At 44.4% G+C, this 7276-nt stretch overlaps 1 pseudogene; it reads left to right on the forward strand.

Moving 5' to 3' along the window:
• The first annotated feature begins 5702 nt into the window (after window positions 1–5702).
• On the forward strand, window positions 5703–5821 carry LOC111732171 (annotated as a pseudogene).
• The last annotated feature ends 1455 nt before the right edge of the window (window positions 5822–7276 follow it).

A 7276-nucleotide genomic window follows, 5' to 3' on the forward strand; every position in this document is an offset into this window, starting at 1 on the left:
CGATGATAATATATCTAGAATTCTGTTCTAACATGTAATAGTTGCCCAAGAGAGGACTATTTTTGTGACTGTTGTTATTGTTGTTTTTGGTAATAATACTATTATGAAATCACACCACTTTCAGAAGCTTAGTTAGTATTTTTCCTGAGAGAAAAGTGTCAGTAAACTCAAATGACAAGCATACTTTTTTTTTTAATCATCCAGTTTTATAATTTGTCTTCCCCAAATTAAATAATGGTACTTGATGTAACAGCTTTGCCAGTCAGATGACCCGCCTTTACACACTGTATCACAAATGAATGAGACTAAATTTTATGATTTGTGGACTCTGCCTGGTTGCTTTCTAGTCACACCTCAGGGGAGTGTGTGTGTGTACGAACAGTAATTGTTAGTGACCCCAGTTGGAGGACAGCAGAGACATACTCAGAGGCCAAGTTTCCAAATGTTTCTCATTAATGATCTTCAAAACAACCTCTCATCCTAAAAAAGCCCAATTAGGGAGCAACACATGGCTTTGGAAGCCATGGTGGCAAATTTCCTGATGCACTGGTTTTCATTTTGGGAACAGGGTGGACTTTGGAGCCAGCCAGACTGGGTTCAAGTTCTGACTCTGCCACTTACCAGCTTGATGACATTGGATGAATTATTCCACCATTTTTGCCAGAGTTTCCTCATCTTAACTGTGGAGATGATGATGATAATGCTACCTACCTCACAAAACCATTGAGAAAATTAACTCAGTTAATACCTGAACAACACTTAGAACAGTGCTTGAAACATGTAAACATTCAAGAACTCTTAGGTTTAATTATTTGCTCCCAGACATTTGCATTGGGGACAAATGGCAAAGAAAGTTGCAGCAAACAACAGGCTATTGGAGGAGAGACATTTAGGAGGTGGGTTGGCTTTTGCTGAAACTTTTACAAGACATTGTCTGGTCCTTCTACATGGAAAGCCAGCCTTGCCTGGGACACAAGTCCCCCTCTGTCTGGCCTAATTGACAAGGACTGGACTGAGGAGCCTATAAAAGCCTCTGAGGCTTGACCACAGGATATTAGACTAGGCAGCCAGGGGCTTGCTTTTCCTCTATCAGCCTTAACGCCACTTTCTTTTTAGTTTCTCCCTTACTCTTTTCCAACCCTTCCCTCTCCTATTTTCCTTTTTTCTACCTCTCCTCCTTCGCCCCAAGCCTAGCCTTCACCTCATGAGCCTCGCCTATGGGCATTACTTCACCTAGAGATCACCCTCAGGGCTTGTGGCCCCATGAGCAAGACTGATATGAGTTTCTGACCTATTTCCTGGCCCCTCGTTCCATCCTCCCCCACCCAGAGTAGGGCCTTTTTGCCCGTTTATTGTCTTCCTCCCAGGAGATGGTAGGACTTGCCTGAGAATAAGCCTCCTGGATCCCACACAGGAAAGAGTCATCCTGGCTAGGAGGGAGTGGTGACTAGTTATGCTCTCTATTCCCCTGGAAAAGTGTTTTCTCACACACACATGAATTTTGCTCAGGGCGGTTTTTAGAACACAAGCATGCCAAGCCAGCTTCACCTATTGTTAACTGGGACTGAAGAGTCAAGTCCATTTTGGTTTTAATTAAGAAAACACAAGGATTAGGATAAATTGTGTGGAAGTAAGAAACAGGAGCAAAGGGAAAAGATTAAAGACATACTTTGTTCTCATTGGAACAGTTGATGTTTTGAGAATACTGAATTGTTGTTAAGGCTTTATTATCTTTAAGGAGGAAGAGAACAAAACCAATCCAATGAGGACGAACTGACTAATTCATCTCCTTTTATGAATTCTTCTTAGCAACTGGTTTTCATGAAGTTGAGAAGCAGTGTTGGAGAGCATAAAGGGCAGGGGACTCTAATAAAGAAATTTTGTAGATCTCTGAAAATGCAAGCTTCTCTGCTCACATGCCCCTACTTTGATGTACACATTTCTGTGCACAGAGCTATGTGAACCAGTGGCAAATGCTAGAGAACTCTGTAGCTGATGAGAAAGTAGTGGGGACACTGCATTAGTTTCCTGGGGCTGCTGTAATAAAATACTACTAACTGGGTGGTTTAGAACAACAGAAGTGCATTGCCTCACAGTTCTAGAGGTTAGAAGGCCAAAGTCAACATGTCAGCAGGGTCACACTTCCTCTGCAGGTGCTAGAGAAGGATCTGTTCCTGGACTTTCTCCTAGCTTCTGGTAGTTCTTGGCTTGTGGCAGCGTAACTCCAGTCTTCATGTGACGTGCTCCCTGTGTGCGTGTTTATGTCCAAATTTCCTCTTATTATATAAGAATGCCAGTCAGGGCTCACCCGACTCCAGTATGACCGCATCTTAATCATATCTGCAACACCCCTATTTCCAAATAAAGTTGCATTCTGGGGTGCTAAAGGTTAGGACTTCAATGTATGAATTTTGGGGGACACAATTCAACCCGTAATAGCAACAGCTATGTCCTACAAAACTGTGGAGATTGGCTTTGCACAGTCTACTCCACAGCTCAACTTCAGTGCTCTGTGACCACATATTTGCTAGAACTACTCTGGGGCTAGTTCTGTGAGTGTTGGAAATGAGGCCAGAAACATGGGCAGGAGCTGATCATGCAGGGCCTTAGAGGCCATGTAGGGTTTTGTGCTTTATCCTGAGAGCAATGGGGAACCATTGAATTTTTATAAACAAGGATGATCAGACTCTACTCTAGGAAGATCTCTCTAACTATAGTGCTGGGAAATGGAATGGAGGCAGAGCAAGACTGTCTCAGTTTTTCAGGCAAGAGACAGAGCTGACCTGAATCTCACTGGTGGCAATGGAAGAAGAGAAAAGATGACTTGGAGAGAGATCTGTGATTTATGTATCAGGGTACCCAGAAACGAGGAACTCAAGTAGGTATTATTTTAGTAAGGGACCTGCCATTTGGGGATTGTTGTAAAAGAGAACTGCCATTGGGGTTTCTGGATATGGGCACTTTAATTTTGGAACAGATTCTCTTGTTTTCAAAGAAATCACCAGCATAAACTCTATTTACACCAAAGTAAAGCAAGTTGTTCTTGGAACAAATGGTGAAGGCATCATAAATCTGAGTATGGCAGCTGCAGAGTGAGATGCTAAGTGGTGAAGAATTAGAGAAGGATTTTTCTGAGGTAAGAATTTAGACTGAATTATTGGTATTCTTCATGTCTTGGTTTCCTCTTTGCTGCCATAAAAAACCACCAGAAGCTTAGTGGCTTAAAACAATACAAATTTATTACCTTGCAGCAATCTAGGTCAGAAGTGTGACGTGGTTCTCACAGGCTAAAATCAAGGCACTGGCAGGGATGTGTTCCTTTCTGGAGGCTGTAAATCTCTTTTTTCCACTTCTAAGGCCACCCATATTCCTTGGCTCATGGCCCCTTCCACCATCTTCATAGGTGACATTGTGGATACTCCGGAGTAATCTCCCCATCTCAAAATCAGCTGATTAGCAAGCTTAATCCCATCTGAAACCTCAATTCCCCTTTGCCATGTAACCTAACACATTCACAGTGTCTGGGGGTTAAGATGTGTATATCTTTGTGGGGGACATTACCACACAAAGAGGGTGCCTACCACACCCCTCATAGTGCTTAAATTAGTATATTGCACGCAATGCAATGTTGAGTAATGCAGTTGTCTTACCTGGGCCCTGAGGAATCAGAGAGGGAAGAAAATGAAGGTTCCCAGGCCGGGTGTGGTGGAGCAGCATAAGCAGGCCTTAAGCCAGGAGACAGTGTTCCCTGCTCTCTTGCAGGAGAGGTCGGAGGTCTAGACTAAGTGTTGGCCTGATCTAGTCTGAATACTTTCGTTGAGGTGGGAGAGCCTGATAGGAGCTAGACATGGCCTAAATGTTGGGGTTTTTAGGGCCTGTGAGCCCCAGGAGGAACACACCGACTCACTTCTCTTAACCCCCAAACATTCAGAAAGCACTGCCATTAGTTCTAGACTGGGGAATTAAACTGTGAGGGATTAATGATGGTTGGGGGTGTGGGGGTGTGATGTCCCCACTTGCAGTGAATATGTATGCATGAAAAAGCACATCTGGAGAAAAGAGTTACAAGGGACAGCATGAGATTAACCAGGAGGCTTGACTTCTGTGGCGGAACCACAGGTGGCAGATGAAGTGACAAGCACCCTTTGGGAGTTCCCAGAAATGGTGCAGGGAGATTCTACCAGCTGTTCTGCGAATCCCAGGCAGATGTGGGTTTGAACATTAAAAGAGATGAGACTTTATTTTGGGCTACTGAGCGAACATCTGGGTTTCACGGGGAAGGTAGGTCCCAGGATTTACAGATGAAGGTGTTGTGGGAGATGGTGGCAGTGGAGTCGGGCTGATTCTCAGGCATTTAGCTGCAGAATAGAGAGGATTCTTGGTTCCTGGGAGATGCATTTTTGGGAGACCTGAGGCAGAAAGGGTGCAGCCATTTTCTTTGTGTACCTGGAGCCGCGTGGAGCTGCAGCTACCTGTGGGGAAGGGCAGCAGGGGTCACAGGCCTTGATGTTTGGGTTGGAGCTTCCAGTGACAAGCAGCGTGCAGAGAGCCTGCCTGCTGGGGGGCCTTTACTGGTCACCTAAAGAGGAGAGGGGGCTGGGCACAGTGAGAGCCTCTTGGGCTTTGGTTGACAGGCCCCCTCCACCCACCCCATAGTCTCTATTTGGGAGGCCAGCGGTAAGGCGGAGATGGTGTTCTTCTTTTGGGGTTCCATTTTTAAAAGGGAGGTTTCTCTGTACGATGTCAGGGAAGATGCCTTTTTAATTTTAACTTTGATCCTTGGGGGCCTTCTCACCTTGCCTCTGTACCACCTAAGCCTTTTCCTTCCACTTGCTGTCTTTCTCATTTAAAGATTTGGACAAGACCATTCCCTTCGTTCGATATTTTCTGTTTAATCCATTTTACAATTTAAAAAATAGTTGTTAAAGTCTTAGTCTCAGACACCTAGTCCACAATCGTCCATAGAATTACATGTTCCTGTATCAAGATGTTTATCCAAAACACATTTCTTTTTTCCTATAAAAGACCCAACTATTCTCACGGCAGCAGAAGAAAGGCAGCTAATGGCCCAATGACAAGTAGCTTCTCACTTCTCACATTCCAGCTTGTTCAGGGAGCAACAGGCACTTATACCAGGTACTCGATATAGGTTCCAAAGGCAATTTTGTTTTAGCCAGGCCCTTTTCTTTCAGAATTGTCTACTTTTGCTTTTGCGTCTCTCATTTATTCATTCAGCTATGTGCTGTGATGGATCCAAAGAAACCAAGCTACGGCCAGTCTCTGCCCCTAAGGAACTGACTAGAGATGAGTGCTGCTGCTGTCAGGAAATAGACAGTTACATTACGAGGCAGTTCGTGAGTCGGTCCAGCCTCGGCAAGACTGACTGGAAATTCTGTCAGGGTTCAGAGAGGGGAGAAGGGACTACTGAAGGTTGAGTAGTTAGAGAAAGACTTTTTGAAACTGGCTCTGCAGAGAGAAGGGGCTGGGATGTTTTAGATGGAGTAGGGAGAGAGCATAAGGGATATGGTATGGTATATACGTGTGTGTTTGAACACATACAAGTACAAGTACATATATGTATACATGTAAATGGTGCAAAATTCAAAAGGTTAAAAACATATACGAAATCTCTCCATCACCTTGTTCTTCAGTTATCCAGTTCTCCTCCCTAGGGGCAGAGTTTATATTAAAAAAATATTTTTGTCTATGGCCATGCTACCCTGAACAAGCCCAATCTTGTCTGATCTTGGAAGCTAAGCAGAATTGGGCCTGGTTAGTACTTGGATGGGAGACCACCTGGGAATACCAGGTGCTATAGGCATAAATAATAATAATAAAAAAAAGGATTGTAAGTTGACAAGGTCCTTGTAATCTGTGAGGTCAACCAAGGATTGCCTCACCTAAAAATAAATAAATAAATAAATAACAAAAATGATGTTATTTAAAAAAAAATAAGTATTTTCAAATACACGCGCGCACGCACACACACACATACACACACACTCTCTCTCTCTCTCCATCTCTCCATCATCCATCATCTCTCCATCATCTCTCCATCATCTCTCCATCATCTCTCCATCATCTCTCCATCATCTCTCCATCCATGGCTAGATGGCTGAACTGTCTTCGAAGAACTGAAATTTCAAACATCCATGTTTTCTCTGCAGCCACCAAATCCTGAGAAAGAACACTGCATATACCGTTTGGGGGACCATGTTCCTGCCACAAGATGCAGAAAATTTGAGAAACCAAATGTAATTATATAATGTTAGCCACCTTTGCCCCTACACAAAAATCCACAAAAATTCCAGGAGGACTTTGGGCTCCCACAGGACATGGGCTATGGGTTTGAGCCCAGGGTGTCTAGATCTAAGGGGCTGGGAGCCCCTCGCTGACACATGGGCTGCACCTAGGTGGGAAAGAGTTGGGACCATTTGGAGACCAGAGTAAAGGCAGGGCTACCCTTCTTTCCAAGCCAATGTGGAAAATGGGTGCATGGGCGTCCCCCAGAAGCAGCCCTCATGGCGGGTACTGACAGGAGCAGGGTTGGTGCTGCCAGGGCTCACAGACTCTGGCGAAGAAAGCCGAGAACACACAGAGGGAGTCCAGCTCTCCCCAGATGGGCTCCCTGACCAGAGGAGAACTGCTGCGTCAAAAGGTTATGTAGGAAGGATTCTGACTTTTCTTCCCCTGCTGTGAAATCAATTAAAACCAGGACAAATATAAAATGGTTTTATAACCTCCTCCACCTCCTGGCTTCTTTCTTCTTGGGGCTGAGCCAGCACAGACTGGGGAGAGACAGGAGTCTCATGGTCTGACAATTCTGTGGCAGTTTAAATAATGGTGACCTATTGCTCCAGCTCTCCTCAGGGGACCTGAGCCTGGAGGAGAAAATGTCTCCTGGAAAATGGACAGACAAGGAGAACTTTGTAGGAGAGCGTGTGAGGGGAGGAGCTGACCCCTCCAGGCCCTGGGCCAGTCTGCAGCCTCTGCCGCCTACAGGTTCAGAACTAGGGAAATAAGGCAGCCTGTTTAGAAGACGATTTATTTCCCACAGAACAATTCAAATTGGCTTGTTATGATTACACATACTTGCTCTGTACAAACCAACATCAAGAATTTCATTCCTACTTTGATCTACAAATAACCCTAACAGAAAACTTTTATTGAATACTACTATGTGCCAGGCACTGAATCAGGCACCTTTCTTAAATTAACCCTAATTCTCACAACATCACTGAAGATTAAGTAGTATTTTTTTCCAATTTACAAATAA

Source organism: Pteropus vampyrus, unplaced genomic scaffold, assembly GCF_000151845.1.
Source record: "Pteropus vampyrus isolate Shadow unplaced genomic scaffold, Pvam_2.0 Scaffold11, whole genome shotgun sequence".
Taxonomy (NCBI): domain Eukaryota; kingdom Metazoa; phylum Chordata; class Mammalia; order Chiroptera; family Pteropodidae; genus Pteropus; species Pteropus vampyrus.